Genomic DNA, 19,447 nt, shown 5'->3' with positions numbered 1-19,447 from the left:
TAACGTCACACTCCAGAATGTCTGGCTCTGGGTGAGTGACCACACCTTCTTGGTTATCCAGGTCACTAAGATCTTTTTTGTACAGTTCTTTTGTATATTCTTGCCATCTCTTCTTGATCTCTTCTGCTTCTATTACATCTTTATCATTTCTGTCCTTTATTGTGTCTGTCTTTGTATGAAATGTTCCTTTGATATCTCCAATTTTTTTGAAGAGATCCCTAGTCTTTCCCCTTTTGTTGTTTTCCTCTATGTCTGTGCACTGTTCGTTGAAGAAGGCCTTCTTGTCTCTCCTTGCTAGTCTCTGGAACTCTGCATTTAGTTTGGTGTACCTTTCCCTTTCTCCCTTGCTTTTGGCTTCTCTTCTTTTCTAAGCTATTTGTAAGGCCTCTTCAGACAACCACTTTGACTTCTTACATTTCTTTTTCTTTCAGATGCTTTTGGTCAGTACCTCCTGTACAATATTATGAACCTCTGTCCATAGTTCTTCAGGCACTGTTTACCAGATCTAATCCCTTGAATCTATTTGTCACCTCCATTTTATAATCATAAGGGATTTGATTTAGGTTGTACCTGAATGGCCTAATGGTTTTCTCCACTTGCTTTAGTTTAAGCTTGAATTTTGCTATGAGGAGGTGATGATCTGAAGCACAGTCAGCTCCAGGTCTTGTTTGTGCTAACTGTATAGAGTTTCTCCATCTTTGGCTGTGAAGAATATAACCAATCTGATTTTGCTATTGACCATCTGGTGATGTCCATGTGTACAGTCATCTCTGGTGTTGGTGTAAAAGGGTGTTTGCCATGACCAGTGCGTTCTCTTGGCAGAATTCTGTCAGCCTTTGCCCTGCTTCATTTTGGACTTTAAGGCCAAACTTGACTGTTACTCCAGGTATCTCTTGACTCCCTATTTTTGCATTCCAATCCCCTAAGATGAATAGGACATCTTTTTTTGGTGTTAGTTTTAGGAGGTCTTGTAGGTCTCCATAGAACTACTCAACTTCAGCTTCTTCAGCATCAGTGGTTAGGGCATAGGCTTAGATTACTGTTATGTTGAATGGTTTGCCTTGGAAACAAAGAGAGATCATTCTGTCATTTTTGAGGTTGCACCCAAGTACTGCATTTTGGACTCTTGTGTTGATTATGAGGGCTACTCCATTTCTTCTAAGGGATTCTTGTCCATAGTGGTAGGTATAATGGTCATCTGAATTAAATTCCCTCATTCATGTCCATTTTAGTTCACTGATTCCTAAGATGTCAATGTTCACTCTTGCCATCTCCTACTTGACCACATCCAATTTACCTTGATTCATGGACCTAACATTCCAGGTACCTATGTAATACTGTTCTTTACAGCATCAGATTTTACTTTCATCACCAGACACATTCACAACAGCTATATGCATATCCCCTCCCTCTTGAGTCTCCCTCCCACCCATGTAGCCTCCCTCCTACTATCTTACCTTTCTAGGTTATCACAGAGCACTGATCTGAGCTCCCTGCACTCTATAGCAGTTTCCCACAACATGAATCTATTTTAAAGGTGATCATGCTCTTTATCTCTCATCTTGAAACAAAAGATAAGCTAGTATGAACTACAGTTACCATTTTTAAGAACACACAGACACACCCAATCCTAGAAGAACAGGCTCTCCAAGCCAGGGCAGCAGAGCAGCGAAGCCGCACAGAGAGAACCACGGCCACACAAACCTCCCCCTGCGAGGCTAGGCCTTCCCCACTACCTGCTCGAAGCACAGAAGGTGCTCAAGAGCAGCAGGTGACCGTCTATAGGAAGGACAGATGGAGAAAGTGACGACCATGTTCACCTGGGGAGCAGTCATGATTTTTTATCTGGGACAGATGTATATTTCACTGAAGGTGTTGTATATGACTTTCTCTATTTTTTAGAGTAAGATGATGATTCAGATGGCATAGCAAAGCTTCATGCAACCCACAGGAGAAAGGAAGATGTTAGCATGAGCCCCTGACTTTGGATGTTTAACATGGAAAGAGACTATGGAAGAGGTACTGAAAGGCTCGGTTTTGAAATACAAGTTTGATGGACTTTGATCAATAAGAAACTGTTCTGAGGAGTTCAGTGCCTCAGACCAGACTAAAGGCTGCCTTCTGTGACCTTACCAACCAGAGACAAACTGCCCGCATCTCAGCATACCATGCTCTTAATGGGACCTGCATTGATCAGATGGCAGATGAGACTTAATGTTCATTCCTGGGAACCACATTAGCATAGACTCTGGCAGATTAGAAACTTGTAGCAGTTAATGCAAGAGCAATCTAGTTTTTAGTGCATGTTTTCCTAATTAAGGAGGTCAGTAAAATTATCATTTGTCACCTAAAAAGTCAAAATGAGAAATTAATTGTACCTTCAACCTGGTTTCCTCAAACCAAGCTTTACACCACTGTCGATTGTGATGAACTGCTAGGCAAGAGAACCCCTTTCTTCCTTTTTCTGATCGTCAAATGGAAAAAGGTGATTTGCTTGAGAAACTCTGGAAAATAAAGTAAAACATGAAGGGATAGTCATCATTCCGCTACTGGAGTTCTGTGTAGTCAGATGTAAACAATTTTTTCTATATGTTTTCTTTCAGTTAAGAATATTGCTGAGTAAAAAAGAATCTTTCTGAATTATTTGACATTCGAAAAGTGTTCTTTTCTGACAGGCTTCTCTGCTTCCCACGGATGAGAAGCTTGGGGCTCCGGGTGTGATGTCTGTCTGACTTGGTGTTAGCCTCTGAGAACGTGCTGTCCCTTCTCGGGGAAGGACAGGATGCAGCCTCCGGGCGGGAGACAGTCACTCATCAGCAGGTGTGGCTGGCGTCGCTGCAGCGGGCCCCCCCGGGGGTCTCCACTCTGGAAACACTCTTGGCTCTGACCACCGTGTCCTTCCTTTGGAACTTACCCCCGCCCTCTTGCTAATTTATATGTACTAAATATCAAAACAGGGAGAGAGGCTTCCCAGGTGGCTCAGTGATAAATAATCCACCTGCCAATGCAAGAGACACAGGTTCAATCCCTGACTTGGGAAAATTCTACAGGTATTAAGGCAACTAAGCCTGTGTGCCACAGCTACTGAATCTGTGCTGTAGAGCCTGGGAGCCCGTGTGTCCTATGGCCCAGGCTCCACAGCAAGAGAAGCCACCACAATGAGAAGCCCACACACCACAACTAGAGAGCAGCCTCTGCTCGCCACAATGAGAGGAAAACACCGCAGCAATGAAGACCCAGCACAGCCAAAGAGAAAATAAATAAAAACTGGGGAAATCAGAGTGCTTATGAGAAAATATTGTTATTTAACTAATTTGTTTTTAGAAAACAATGCAGAGAGAGTATTATCTGAAGCTCCACTTAGAACTTACTTTTCTAATTTTTGTAATCACCAGAGAAAGTGAGTAAGAAGGGGAAAAGAAATGACTCTGGGGAGGCGGCTTCTCAGGGTAAGTGTTATGATGCTCTCCATTCACGTGATGGAGACCAAGACTTTGTTATGGTAACTAACGCTACCTGGATTCTACCAGGAGGACTGGCATCAAAGCTTGCAATATGCGCATGGATATGTGCTAAGATGCTTCAGTCTTATCTGACTCTTTGCAATCCCATGGACTGTAGTCCACCAGGCTCCTCTGTTGATGGGATTTCCAGACACGAACACTTGAGCGGGGTGCCATTTCCTTCTCCAGGGGATCCTCCCAACCCAAGGATCAAACCTGCATCTCTTTCCTCTCCTGCACTGGCAGGCAGATTCTTTACCACTAGCACCTCCTTGGAAACACCAAAGCTTGTGATGGTTCCACTTTACTAAACTGCCTTTTATAAAAGAACATTTCTGTTCTTTTATGCATGTTACGCACGCTGGAGAAATTCTGAATTTTAAAAATACTTTTTGGCTTAGAGGACCCTTTAAGAATCTGTTCATGAACATGAATTTTCTAATAAAAAATGCCTCCCTCCTTGAATGTGACCCTAGGCACGTGCACACACTCACACTCAGAGGAAACCTTGTATGTAGTCTCAGTCTGGATACTGGTATATTCCAGGCTAAAAAAAATCCAGTTCATAAAAAGTGACTGCACAGGTTTCAAAGAACTACTGCTCTAGGGAAGGAGTCGTCAATATTTAAAACCCATCAGTGTGTTTTCTCGAGACGTTTCCTTGTTCTTGGTGACACGATATGCAGTCTGGGGACAGAGAAGGAACACACAGTGTATCCAGTTGACAGCACACCCCTTGGGACGCAGTGTTCCTGGTCTCTGAAGGTACTAGGACTCCAGACACATATCCGATTGCCTACCGACATTTCCACTTGGATGTGTAGTGAATGGACATCTCAAATTTAAGATGCCTGCAACCAATGCCTCAAACTTGGGGCTTCCCCACTTTCCCCAGTCCCAGTAAAGATGGCAACATCTTGCTAACCACGTGAGGTAGCAGGTGAGGACACAGACACGTACAAAACCTGGGCCCCGGGGACAGGGGGAGAGAAGAACACTGAGCTCTCTGCTTCTTCCTTCTTGATTCTCTCCTTTGTTTACATTCAAGTGAACTGTGATTTCATTGCTTTGTTGATTGAAAAATAAGTATTTATTCATCAAATCAGCTAATGGTTCTTGAATGTCTAGCATGTGCTAACAAACTGCTTTCAGTACACAGGATGGGGATATTATGAAGAAATAGCAAATAACAGATCACATTGATCAAGGGCTTATGGTATGTTTGCAGTGTCTAGCTACACTACAGCTATGGCCACGTTTAGTTTTTACTAGAACCCTATGAGGAAGCACACTGCTACTATCCTGATTTTACACATACGAGAAATAACTCTTCAAATGTGTTGGCTGGAGTGGTACAGTGACAAAGGGAAACCCTAGATGTGCAGCTAGTCCCATTTCTAGAGCTCGGATTCCGAATTATTATGCAATAGGCTTTTTGAACAAGGAGACAGAGCACCACAATATTTTTAATTAGTGTATAATACAGTAGGTCATAGCTGTGTCGTTTTCTCTAAAATTATGGCTTTAGTTTTCCAACTATGAAAAAATAAGATATATAAATTCTGTATGTGTTACAATGTACACTAAGTAAAATCACTTGTATGTGTCTTTGGGGCAATTTTGTTTAAGCTCTAATTTGCTTAAACTCTTTGCCAAATTAATTTTTATTAAAAAATACAATGGGTTGTTTGGATTATGAAGTTTTCAAAAGTACAGAAAATAGTATGACCTCCATCTTTATACCACCCTCAATAATCAACATATAACACAACTGTAATGCTCATTCATAGACTGAGTACAAATGGTGATGAATAAAATAACTACTATTAGGGAAGTGGCTATAGTCAATGGAGTAGGAAACAATTTTGCAGAAAATAAAATCCTCAATTAAAAAAAAAAAGGTTATTATTAAGGAGAGACCGAACAGAGTACTTATGCTGCATTTTTAACATTCTGAGTCTGGCATCTGTCAGACAAAATAAAGATTTACTGATGGCTGTACCTTCTCTCACTATGAAAATATAATTTAAAGTTCTTTTAAAAACCTGAGAAATTTTTAATGACAGAGACAACACAAAATCAAACAGTAAACCAAAACGCAGTACTTTATGAATGTTTCATTGTCATGAAGGATGTCTTTCAAAACAGCAAATTTTCACTGATTTTTGTTACCATTTGTACATTTAGAAGCTGGTTTTCAAACTCAGAGACAAACAGCATGGGGCTGGGAATGTAAATTGGTGCAGCTACTAGGGAAAATAGAACATGAAAGTGAAGTTGCTCGCTCAGTCATGTCTGACTCTGCAACCCCATGGAGTGTAGCCCGCCAGGCTCTTCTGTCCATGGCATTCTCCAGGCAAGAATACTGCAGTGGGTTGCCATTCCCTTCTCCAGAGATCTTCCCAACACAGAGATAGAACCCAGGTCTCCTGAATTGTAGGTGGATTGTTTACCATATGAGCCACCAGGGAATCCAGCAAAACAGGATGACGTTCCTCAAAAAACTAAAAATAGAGCTACCATATAATCCAGCAATCCCACTCCTGGGCTTATACCCAGACAAAACTAAATGGCAAAAAAAATATATGCACCCTAATGTTCACTGCAGCACTATGTGCAATATCCAATACATGGAAACAATCTAAATGTCGGATCAACAGAAGAATGAATAAAGAAGTTGTGGTACATATATACAATGGAATACTACTCAGCCTTAAAAAGAATGAAATAATGCCATTTGCAGTAACATGGATGGACCTAGAGATAATCACACTAAGTGTAGTAAGTCAGACAGAAAAAGACAAATATCATATGTTATCACTTATATATGGAATCTAAAAAAAACTGAAAAAAAAAATAAACTTCTTTAAAAAAATAGAAACAGACTCACAGGCTTAGAGAACAAACTGATGGTTACCGAGGAGAAGAGTGGGGGAGGTATAGTTCAGGAGTTTGGGATCCACATGTACACACTGCTATATTTAAAATGGATAACCAATAAGGACCTGCTGTACAGAACAGGGAAGTCTGCTCAATATTACATAACAACCTAAATAGGAAAAGAATTTGAAAAAGAATGATTCACGTATATGCATAAATGAATCACTTTGCTGTATACCTGAAACTAACACAACGTTGTTAATCAACTCTACTCCAATATAAAATAAAAATTAAAAGAAAGAAATCCACTGTCAATCTTTCATTAGATATTTAATGTGAGAAAATTATTTCCATACTCTAAATATGCTTTGACAGGTGATGTGATAATACCACAAACTGCTGCTGCTGCTACTGCTAAGTCGCTTCAGTCGTGTCCGACTCTGTGCGACCCCATAGACGGCAGCCCACCAGGCTCCACCGTCCCTAGGATTCTCCAGGCAAGAATACTGGAGTGGGTAATACCACAAACAGATAGGGATAAATAAATATCCTGTATCTCATAGGATTATTCTGAGAATTAAAAGAGATTATTTAGAAAAGGAACTAGCAAAAACAATTGTTACTATTACTAAATTGATTACCTCTTCTGAGACTATCTCTGATGCTGCTGCTGCTGCTAAGTCACTTCAGTCATGTCCGACTCTGTGTGACCCCATGGACTGCAGCCTACCAGGCTCCTCTGTCCATGGGATTGTTCAGGCAAGAGTACTGGAGTGGGTTGCCATTGCCTTCTCCCACTATCTCTGATAAATCTTATAAAAAAAAGATGGAAAGAATGTTGCATTAAGTCATTTTGATAAATAAAATAAAAAGTCAGGACAAAACAAGAGAATTGTTTTGTAAATTGTTCCTGTAAATTACCTCTTAAAATTTTTTTTGTTTCTTTCTGTGCTTTGCATAACATATGCGTAACTTCTGAGGTTATCAGATTCTTGCCCTGGTAGAAACATAATATTGATCCCCATCCTCTGGGTGAGTATGATTAAGAAGTTATAAAGGAGTGTTTGAGGTCATCAGGATTCCTTTGAAACTATCAGGAAACATGGGGGCAATGCTTTTCCAAGAATAATTTCTACTCTCATGAGAGGCATCCAGAAAACCCTGTTTGAACACCAGCGTTAGCACCGTATCGAAGACAGAGAATTAAGACAGATAACTCAATGAAAGAAGTTTAAGAAATCAAAACATAAACATTCAGTTTCTTGCAGTGAGGGGAAAAATGTACATTACTTTGAAATCTTCACTTCATGGCAGTTAATACTATTAGTTAGAGATCAACGAGTCATAGGATCGGAATCAGTGTGGTCCAATGTTTCGCTCTGAATTATAGTCAAGGACCATAGGTTAAGTAGAGGTCTGAATCCTCAACTGTCATTTCACAAATGTATGCCATAGGTCAAAATTAGGATTTAAATAAATCTGTCTTATATAATTAAGCAGGTGTACACTACTTAGAGTATCTATTAATTTCACTTCTCAACTTCCAATTCTTTTACTCTCTAAGTTCAAACAGGGGTCAAAGTAGCAAGTGGATGGATCTGTTATATCTGTTTTCGGAAGCTGATGTGCGTCACTCTCAGCAGATTAAACCTAGTAGTTGAGGTAATGTATTTCCTCCTTAAACAACACAAGTCTTTAATGAGCAGATAAAAAATTCCATTTTTCAGTGAAGTAGTCTAGATTGCTTAAAAGTAAAGCAATAATTGCTTATAAAGAGTAGGGTAGGAGAAATTCTTTATCAGATTGAGATTTGCTAAAATTGGAGTCCATTCAATTTGTAATTTTTAAAAGCCAGAAAATTACCTTGTTGGGGATATTTAATATAAAGGAAACAATGAGAGCGTAGTGCCTCTGTTGAATGTGCCATTTTACTGGGCTGTAAATAAAATCCCTGGTGAGTTTTGAAGTCTAAAGGGCTTTCTAGAATTTAAGGCCGGCATCTAGACAGGAAAAAGGCTGTTGATGAAACTTCTTCTCCTTCCTCATGTTTCTGGATGTCCTTAAAATAGACTTCCATCATCACAAATAAATAGGGGCTTCCCTGATAACTCAGTTGGTAAAGAATCCGCCTGCAATGCAGGAGACCCCAGTTCGATTCCTGGGTCGGGAAGATCCGCTGGAGAAGGGATAGGCTACCCACTCCAGTATTCTTGGGCTTCCCTGGTGGCTCTACCGGTAAAGAGTCTGCCTGCAATGCAGGAGACCTGAGTTCAATCCCTGGCTTGGGAAGACTCCCCTAGAGAAGGGAAAGGCTACCCGCTGCAGTCCATGGGGTCACAAAGAGTCAGATACCACTGAGAGACTTTCACTTCACTGCATCGCAAATGAGTTTTACCTATCATCCATTTTGACCTAATGACATTTTCAGAACACTATATTCAAAAACTATGGAAGATGTATTTTTTCCAAGAACACATGGCACATTCATACAAATAGGCCATTTTGGGGGGTCATAAAACAAGCCCCAACATTTTTAAATAACTGAAATTATACAGGAATAATTTATCTGACTACAATGGAATTACATTAGATACCAACAGTGATAACATATCTAGAAAAAAACAAGTATTTATAAATTAAAATAGCACACTTCTAGCTAATCCCTTGTCAAAGAAGAATGATGAGGTATTTTACAAAATACGTCTAATTAAATGGGGAAGAAAAAACCAGTAGATGCAAATTCGTGATGTGCTGCTAAAGCAATGATTAAAAATAAATTTTAAATGTTCAAAATGATAAAGAAGAAAGGTCTTGACTTGCGGTTCCAATTTAATAAGGGAGGGGAAAAAACATAAAGAAATTCCAAGAGAAGAAATAACAAATGTAAGTAGAAATTAACGAATTTATTTTAGAAAACAGACAAACATTTGAGAAAGTAACAAAACCAGGGCTTCCCTGATGGCTTAGTGGTAAAGAATCCGCCTGCCAATGCAGAAGACAGGGGTTCAATCCCTGGGTCGGGAAGATCCCACATGCCAGGGAGCCACAATTACTGAGCCCACATGCTGCAACTACGGAAGCTCATGAGCCCTAGAGCCTGTGCTCTGCAACAAGAGAAGCCGCTGCAATGAGAGGCCTGAGCACCGCAGCTAGAGTGGCCCCCACTCCCCAGAAAAACCTGCTCAACAGTGAAGACCCAGCACAACGACAACAAAAAAAGCTAAAGCTGGGTCCTTGAAAACATCAAGAAAACTAATAAACCACTAGATAAATTAATCAATAAGATGGGACAGAAGTCATAAATTAGCAATATAAAGAATTTATAGAATATTTAATATTATATAAAGAATATACATTTACTAGGTCAGTAAAATACTGATACCGAAATAGCCTGACAGACATTATAAAAGAAAGAAAATTACACATCAGTATCCTTCATGAATGAATATAGGCACACACAAAATATTAGGTAATCAAATCCACTTATATATCTTTTAAAAAATATGGCCAAGTAGAATTTTCCCAGGAAAAAAAGGTTGAATTAATACTCCAAAATCAGTCAATGTAAAACACTTAATTAAAAAAATAAGAGGAAAAGCATATAACAATGCACATAGAAAAAGCACTTGAAAAAACTTAACACCTATTTATGATAAAAAACCCTCAGGAAACTAGTAATAAAGGGGATTTACTCAATCTTGATAAAGGTATCTACAAAATAACTACAGATAACACAATATCAAATGGTGAAATAACACTTTCCCTTTAAGATCAAGAAGAGAGTGAAGATGCTTATTCACTCTACTTCAACCCTTACAGAAGGAATCAGCCAATTTAATAATACAAGGGAAAACACATAAAATTGAAGAAGAAATAAGATCATATTTATTCACTAAAGACATGTAGAAAAGCTTAAGAAATGTACAAATGAATGACTAAAATTAATGAGTTAGTTTAGCAAGATTGTAGGATAATAGGTCAATATGCAAAAATCGATTATATTTCTATACACTAGCAGCAAAAGATGAAGAAATTAAAAGTTCAGTGGATAATTTTTTAAAATGAAATATCTATAAATATATTTAATAAAAGATGCGCAAGACCTCCACACTTAAAACTACAAACAACTGGTGACAGAAACTAGAGAGGATCTAAATAAACGGAGATACATACCATGTTCATTCACTAAAAGACTCTGCAGCTATAATGAGTATAATTCCATCAAGCTTTTTTAAAAAAACAGAAATTCAGAAGCTGACTGTAAAATTTATGTGGAGGTGCATAGCACCTAGAATAGTCAAAGCCGAACAAAGAACAAACAATCTTCCCTGGGCATGGCAACCCTCTCCAATATTCTTGTCTGGGAAATTCCATAGACAGAGGAGCTGGCAGGCTACAGTCCATGGGGTCACAAAGAGTCGGACACAACTGATCAACTAAGTACGGCACAGAACAAAGTTGATTTCAAGACTTACTATAAAGTTATACTGATTAGGACATTGTGATACTGGCAACAAAGTTAAGTCCATTTTTGAAACAGAGTAGACAGCCCAGAAGTAAACTGACATATACAGTCATTTGATTTTTTACCAAAACAACAACAAAGTAATCCACTGAAGGAAAAAGAAATCTTCTCAACAGTTGATACTGGAATAACTGGACCTCAAACTCTAACTCAAACCACACACACACAAAACTTAATTCAAAATATATCATAGACTCAAGTTCAAAAGTTGAAACTATATACTCCTAGAACTAAATATAGGAGACTATATGATTAAGAGGCTTTTTTTTTTTAAGTGGTACAGGAACAACAACTATTAAAGTATGATGAATTAGATTTCATCAGAAAAAGCTGTCTGGTCATCTGAAGAGAGCGTTAAGAAAATTAAGTGCCAAGCCACAGACTGGGAGAACATATTGCCATAACACAAAGGATTGCTTGTTTTATTGCATTTTACTTTATTGTGTTTCATAGATATTGCACATTTTACAAAATTGAATGTTTTGGCAACCTTACATTGAGCAATTATATCAGTACCATTTTTTCCAGCAAAATTTGCTCATTCTATATCTCTGTGTCACATTTTGGTAATTCTCACAATATTTCAAACTTTCATTATTATTCAATTTATTATGGTGATCTATAAACAAAGATCTTTGATGTTGTAATTGTTTAGTGGAACCATGTTTAGTAAACCGTTGTTTACTGCACCCATAAAAGACTGTGGCCTTAATAAACATGTCAGTACTGATTTCTCCACCTGATGGAAAAGTACAAGACTAAGGCTGTTTTCATGTCTGCTAACACAATACCCATTCTTCAGCCCATGGATCAAGGAGTCATTTCTACTTTCACATCTTTTTTTTTTTTTTTTTTTAAGAAATACATTCTGTAGGGCTACAGCTGCCACAGATAGTGATTCTTCTGATGGACCTGGGAAAAGTAGTCTGTAAGCTTTCTGGAAAGGCTTCACTGTTCTAGATGCCATTAAGAACACTTGTGACTCAGAGGAAGTGGTCCCGATATCAACATTAACAGGAGTTAATGGAGAAGGTGATTCCAACCCTCATGGGTCACTTTGACAGGTTCAGCCCTTCAGTGGAAGAAGTAACAGCAGACGTGGTGGAAATAGCAAGAGGGGGGGACACATGTGCACCCGTGGCTGATTCATGTTGATCTATGGCGGAAAACCACAAAAATATTCTAAAGTAATTAGCCTCCAATTAAAATAAATACATTAATTTTTTAAAATAAAGAAAAATAACCCCCCCCCAAAAAAAATGTAAAAAAAAATGAAAGAAACAGCAAGAGAACTAAAATGAGAAGTGGAGCTGAGGATGTGATTATTTGCTGCAATATGATCATAAAACTCTAACAGAGGAGTTGCTTCTTATGGATAAGCAAAGAGAATGGCTTCTTGAGATGGAATCTATTCCTGGTGGAGATGCTGTGAAGACTGTTGAAAAGGAAGCAAAGGATTTAGAACATGTCTTAAACTTAGGTGATAAAGCAGAGGCAGGGTTTTAGAGGACAGACTCCAACTTTGAAAGAAGTTCTCCTGTGAGTTAGATCACATGGCTTCTCAAGCTACAGAGAAATTGTTCATGAAAGGAAGAGTCAATTCAATGCTACAAACTTCAGTGTTGTCTTATTTCAAGAAATTTCCACAGCCACCCCACCCTTCAGTAACTACCACCCTGATCAGTCAGCAGCCACCGAGGCCACACTCCTCCACCAGCAAAAAGATTATGACTCACTGAAGGCCCAGATGGTGGTTAGCATTTTAATCAACAAAGTATTTATAATTAAGGTATGAACAATGTTTACTTAACTTATACGCAGAGCACGTCATGCAACATGCCAGGCTGGATGAAGCACAGGCTGGAATCAAGATTGCTAGGAGAAATACCAATAACCTCAGATATGCAAATGACACAATCCTTATGGCAGAAAGCAAAGAGGAACTAAAGAGCCTCTTGATGAAAGTGAAAGAGGAGAGTGAAAAAGTTGGCTTAAAACTCAACATTCAGAAAACTAAGATCATGGCATCCAGTCCCATCACTTCATGGCAAATAGATAGGGAAACAATGGAAACAGTGACAGACTTTCTTTTCTTGGGCTCCAAAATCACTGCACATTGTGACTGCAGCCATGAAATTAAAGGACGCTTGCTCCTTGGAAGAAAAGCTATTATACAAACCTAGACAGCATGTTAAAAAACAGAGACATTACTTTGCCAACAAAGGTCCATCTAGTCAAAGCTATGGTTTTTCCAATAGTCATGTACGGATGTGAGAGTTGGACCATAAAGAAGGCTGAGCACCGAAGAATTGATGCTTTTGAACTGTGGTGTTGGAGAAGACTTTTGAGAGTCCCTTGGACTGCAAGGAGATCCAACCAGTCCATCCTAAATGAAATCAATCCTGAATATTCACTGGAAGGACTGATGCTGAAGCTGAAGCTCCAATACTTTGGCCACCTGATGCTAAGAGCTGACTCATTAGAAAAAACTCTGATGCTGGGAAAGACTGCAGGCAGAAGGAGAAGGGGACAACAGAGGATGAGATGGTTGGATGGCATCGCCAACTCAATGGACATGAGTTTGAGAAAGCTCTGGGTGATGGTGAAAGAGAAGGAAGCCTGGCCTGCTGCAGTCCATGGGGTGAAGTGAAGTGAAGTGAAAGTCGCTTAGTCGTGTCCGACTCTATACAGTCCATGGAATTCTCCAGGTCAGAATACTAGAGTGGGTAGCCTTTCCCTTCTCCAGGGGATCTTCCCAACCCAGGGATCAAACCCAGGTCTCCCGCATTGCAGGCGGATTCTTCACCAGCTGAGCCACAAGGGAAGCCCGCGGTCCATCAGGTAGCAAAGAGTTGAACATAACTGAGCAACTGAACAACAGCAATGAGCATTGCTTTCCTAGGCATAATGCTATTCTATTACACACTTAACAGACTGTAGTATAGTATAGCGCAAGCATAACTTCTGTGCACTGAGAAACCAAGACATTCTTGTACTTATTCATTATGATATTCACTTTATTGCAGTGATCTGGAAATGAACCCACAGTATCTTTCAGGTTTGCCTGTGACTAGGAATTGTAGCCAGAATATATTAAGAACTTCTACAACTCAATAATAAAAATATAAAGAATCCAATTGAAAATAGTTAAAAGATTTGAGCAGACACTTCACAACATATATGGATGGACAACCAGCACTTGGAAAAAAGCATGTAGGTAAATTCTGATGATAAAATTAAAACCACAATGACACAACACCACACTACACATCCACTAGAATGACTAGACTGAAAATACAAGCATTTACAAGTATGAAGAACACCAGAACTCTCACTCACTGTTGGATGGAGTGCAGAGTGGTACAGCCTCTGGGAAAAGATTTGACAGTGCTTTTTTTTTTTAATAAAACTAAATATACATCCACTTTGTGACATGGTAATTATAAACACAGATACATGAACAAGGAAAATGAAAATACATGCCTCAATTCTTGAATGCAATTAGGCACAGTAGCTCTACTGGTACCAGGGAAAGTAGAGAAAGAGCTCAAGTGTCCTTCAACAGCAGAATGGATGAGAAACTGTGGTACACGTGTATTGTACACTACCACTCGGCACTGATTAAAGGAACACAGTGCCGATGCACGTGACAAAATGAACGAGACTCAGAGACATTACACTGGGTGAAGGAAGCTTTACACAATGAGCTCATGCTGTAAAGATCCACCTATTAAAAGTTCTAAAAGAACAGGCAAAACTAACAGATCTAAATGGTGGTTGTTTCTGGGGACGAGTGAGGAGAGACTGAGCAGGGGATTAAAAGAAAATGTTGGGACTTCCCTGGTGGTCCAGTGTTTAAGACTTCATGCTTCCAATGCAAGAGGCATGGGTTCAGTCCCTAGTCAAGGAACAAAGCTGCTGCATGCTGCCTGACAAAAAAGAAGAGAATCAACAGTCTATTGGTATTGCTGGAAATTTAAAAAAGAAAAAACAGAGAACATGCTGCTGTGATGGTCATGTTTCTCTGCTTGGTAAGAGTTTGGGCTATGCAAGTGTGCATCTGTCAAAACTCATCAAAATAGTATAGCTAAGATTTGAGCATCTCATTTCATGTAAATCTTACCTCAAAAAATAAATCTCCTAGAAATACTGAACTCTAGTTAAAGACCTACATGGTGAAATGTTTAAAAGTATGATACAAGAAGGCAGAGTAGAAGGACGGGCACTCCTCTTCTCCTGCAAGAACTCCAAAATTACAACTCGCTGTTGAACAACCATCAATAGGAGAGTGTTGGAGCCCACCAAAAAAAGATACCTCACATCTAAGGGCTAAGGAGAAGCCCCAGCAAGATGGTAGCAGGGGCGAAATAGTGTTTAGAATCAAACCCCATACCCGCCAGAGATGCTGGGACAGCTCTAACAAAACCTTGTGTTCACCAGGACGCAGAGACCCCACAGAGAGAGCGCCAGACCTGCCTTTTAGTGTTTGAGTGTCTCCTCTGGAATTAAGGGAAAGCAATGGCCTGCCACTGGGGTAGGGGCTCTGGGTGTAGCAACCTGGGTCACACAGCCTGTAGCATAAGCCTTCTTGGAGGAGGTTGCCATTAACCCCACCACAGAGCTGCGGAGTAGACGACCCACAAACTGCAGAACAATTATACCAAAGAAATTCTTGCACTGTTAAGAAAGTTCTAGGACCCACAACAGATTTCCCAACCTCGGGGTCTGGCAAAGGGACTGAGAACTCCCAGAGAATTTGACTTTGGAGGCCAGTGGGATGTGATTACAGAACTTACACAGGATGGGGAAACAGACACTCGGAGGGCATAAACAAAACCTAGCACCCACCAGGGCCCAGGAGACAGGAGCAGTGTGCCCACAGGAGACCGAGCCGGACCTGCCTGTGAGTGTCCAGGGGTCTCCGGCAGAGGGGTGGGTCAGCAGTGGCCTGCTGCACGGTCCGCGGCACTGAGTGCAGAAGTGCGTGCATGAGACCTTTTGAAGGACGTCGCCATTATCTTCATTAACCCCACCATAGTTTGGTCCAGGTCAAACAAGAGGGAGGCAACACAGCCCCGTCCATCAGCAGAAAATTAAAGATTTACTGAGCATGGCCCTACCCATCCCAACAAAACCCAGTTTCCCCCAGAGTCACTCTCTCCCATCAGGAAGCTTCCATAAGCCTCTTATCCCTGTCCCTCAGAGGGCAGAGAGAATGAAAACCACAATCATAGAAAACTAATCAAAATGATCACATGGACCACAGCCTTCTCTAGCTCAATGAAACTATCAGATATGCCATGTAAGGCCACCCAAGACGGACGGGTCATGGTGGAAAGTTCTGACAAAACATGGGCCACTGGAGAAGGGAATGACAAACCACTTCAGTACTTTTGCCTTGGGAACACCATGAACAGCATGAAAGGCAAAAAGATACGACACTGAAAGATGAACTCTCCAGGTCGGTAGGTGCCCAATATGCTACTGGAGATCAGTGGAGAAATAACTCCAGAAAGAATGAAGAGACAGAGCCAAAGCAAAAACAACACCCAGCTGTGGATGTGACGGGTGGTGGAAGTAAAATCTGATGCTGTAAAGAACAATATTGCATAGGAACATGGTATGTTAAGCCCATGAATCAAGGTAAATTAGAAGTGGTCAAACAGGAGAGGGCAAGAGTGAACACTGACATTTTAGGAATCAGTGAACTAAAATGGACTGGAATGGGTGAATTTAATTCAGATGACCATTATATCTACTACTGTGATATAGCAGTAGAAGAAATGCACTAGCCCTCATAGTCAACAAGAGAGTCTGAAATGCAGTACTTGGGTGCAATTTCAAAAACAACAGAATGATCTCTGTTCATTTTCAAGGCAAACCATTCACTATCACAGTAATCCAAGTCTATGCTCCAACCAGTAATGCAGAAGAAGCTGAAATTGAACAGTTCTATGAAGACCTACGAGACCTTCTAGAACTAACACCAAAAAAGATGCCCTTTTCATCATAGGGGACTGGAATGCAAAAGTAGGAAGCCAAGAGATACCTGGAGTAACAGGCAAATTTGCCCTTGGAGTACAGAATGAAGCAGGGCAAAGGCTAATAAGAGTTTTGCCAAGAGAACACACTGGTCATAGCAAACACCCTCCTCCAACAACACAAGAGAAGACTCTACACATGGACATCACCAGATGGTCAACACCAAAATCAGATTGATTATATTCTTTTCAGCCAAAGATGGAGAAACTCTATACAGTCAGCAAAAACAAGACAGGCAGCTGACTGTGGCGAAGATCATGAACTCCTTCTTGCCAAATTCAGACTTCAATTGAAGAAAGTAGGCAAAACCACTAGACCATTCAAGTACGACCTAAATCAAATCCCTTACGATTTTACAGTGGAAGTCACGAATAGATTGAAGGGATTAGATCTGATAGAGTGCCTGAAGAACCACGGATAGAGTTTCGTGAAATTGTACAGGAGACAGCAATCAAGATCATCCCCAAGAAAAAGAAATGCAAAAAGGCAAAATGGTTGTCTGACAAGACCTTACAAATAGCTGAGAAAAGAAGAGAAGCTAAAGGCAAAGGAGAAAAGGAAAGATATACTCATTTGAATGCAGAGTTCCAAAGAATAGCAAGGAGAGTTAAGAAAGCCTTCCTCAGTGATCAATGCAAAGAAATAAAGGAAAACAACATAATGAGAAAGACTAGAGATCTCTTCAAGAAAACTAGAGATGCCAAGGGAACATTTCATGTAAAGATGGGCACAATAAAGGATAGAAATGGTATGGACCTAACAGAAGCAGAAGATATTAAGAAGAGGTAGCAAGAATACACAGAAAAACTGCACAAAAAAGATCTTCATGACCCAGATAATTATGATGGTGTGATCACTCACCTAGAGCCAGACATCCTGGAATGGAAAGTCAAGTGGGCCTTAGGAAGCATCACTATGAATAAAGCTAGTGGAGGTGATGGAATTCCAGCTGAGCTATTTCAAATCCTAAAAGATGATGTTGTGACAGTGCTGCACTCAACATGCCAGGAAATTTGGAAAACTCAGCAGTGGCCACAGGATTGGAAAAGGTCAGTTTTCATTCTAATCCCCAAAAAAGGCAATGCCAAAGAATGTTCAAACTACTGCACAATTGCACTCATCTCACACGCTAGCAAAGTAATGCTCAAAATTCTCCAAGCCAGGTTTCAATAGTACATGAACTGTGAACTTTCAGATGTTCAAGCTGGATTTAGACAAGGCAGAGGAACCAGAGATCAAATTGCCAACATCCATTGGATCATCGCAAAAGCAAGAGACTTCCAGAAAAACACCTATTTCTGCTTTATTGACTCCATCAAAGCCTTTGACTGTGTGGATCACCACAAACTGTGGAAAATTCTTAAAGAGATGGAAATACCAGACCACCTGACCTGCCTCCTTAGAAATCTGTATGCAGGTCAAGAAGCAACAGTTATAATTGGACATAGGACTGCTTTCAAATTGGGAAAAGAGTACATCAAGGCTGTATATCGTCACCCTACTGATTTAACTCATATGTAGAGTACATCATGCTAAATGCTGGCTGGATGAAGCTCAAGCTGGAATCAAGATTGATGGGAGAAAAATTAATAACTTCAGATATGCAGACGACACCACCCTTATGGCAGAAAGCGAAGAGGATCTAAAGAGCCTCTTGATGAAAGTGAAAGAAGAGAGTGAAAAAGTTGGCTTAAAACTCAACATTCAGAAAACTAAGATCCTGGCATCCGGTCCCATCATTTCATGGCAAATAAATGGAGAAACAATGGAAACAGTGACAGACTTTCTTTTCTTTGGCTCCAAAATCACTGCTAATAGTGACTGCAGCCATGAAATTAAAAGATGCCTACTCCTTGGAAGAAAAGCTATGACCAACCTAGACAGCATATTAAAAAGCAGAGACATTAATTTGCCAACAAAGGTCTGTCTAGTCAAAGCTATCGTTTTTCCAGTAGTCATGTATGAATGTGAGAGTTGGACCATAAAGAAAGCTGAGCACCTAAGAACTGATGCTTTTGAACTGTGGTGTTGGAGAAGACTGTTGAGAGTCGCTTGCACTTCAAGGAGATCAAACCAGTCAACCCTGAAGGAAATCTATCCTGAACATTCATTGGAAGGACTGATGCTGAAGCTAAAACTGGAATATTTTGGCCACCTGATGGGAAGAACTGACTCATTGATAAAGACCCTGATGCTGGGAAAGTTTGAAGGCAGGAGAAGAGGATGACAGAGGATGAGATGGTTTGATGGCATCACCAACTCTATGGATATGAGTCTGAGCAAGTTCCAGGAGTTGGTGATGGACAGGGAAGCCTGGCATGCTGTAGTCCATGGGGTCACAGAGTCAGACACAACTGAGTGACTGAACTGAACATTTGAAACTTCCTTTCAAATGTGTCCCTCTCCATCGTCTTTTTAATAAATGACTAGAGGCAGAGAAAATTTATGGACATATGTAAAGCAAATATAATAAAAGTAATCATAGAATTAGATGGTG

At 40.1% G+C, this 19,447-nt stretch overlaps 1 protein-coding gene across 49 annotated transcripts in view; it reads right to left on the bottom strand.

The window, feature by feature from the left end:
• LOC145506257 (olfactory receptor 4A47-like) overlaps nucleotides 1-19,447 on the bottom strand; it is a 249,206-nt gene that overhangs the window by 73,888 nt on the left and 155,871 nt on the right. For 46 of the 49 annotated variants that reach the window (XR_014053693.1, XR_014053720.1, XR_014053729.1 and 43 more), the window contains one exon: nucleotides 2,379-2,504. The exons of 1 other annotated variant lie outside the window; for it this stretch is intronic. The gene's annotated coding sequence lies outside the window, so the exon portion shown is untranslated. Of the gene's footprint in view, nucleotides 1-2,378; nucleotides 2,505-7,024; nucleotides 7,196-19,447 lie in introns of all 49 variants that reach the window. 2 more of the 49 variants (XM_081490463.1, XM_081490449.1) reach the window with 1 other exon arrangement.

Source organism: Giraffa tippelskirchi, chromosome 1 (genome assembly GCF_054371585.1).
Source record: "Giraffa tippelskirchi isolate mGirTip1 chromosome 1, T2T-mGirTip1v1.2.pri, whole genome shotgun sequence".
Classification (NCBI taxonomy): domain Eukaryota; kingdom Metazoa; phylum Chordata; class Mammalia; order Artiodactyla; family Giraffidae; genus Giraffa; species Giraffa tippelskirchi.
Note: the sequence above shows the minus strand (reverse complement) of the source record. Positions and strands in the feature narration are given on the sequence as shown.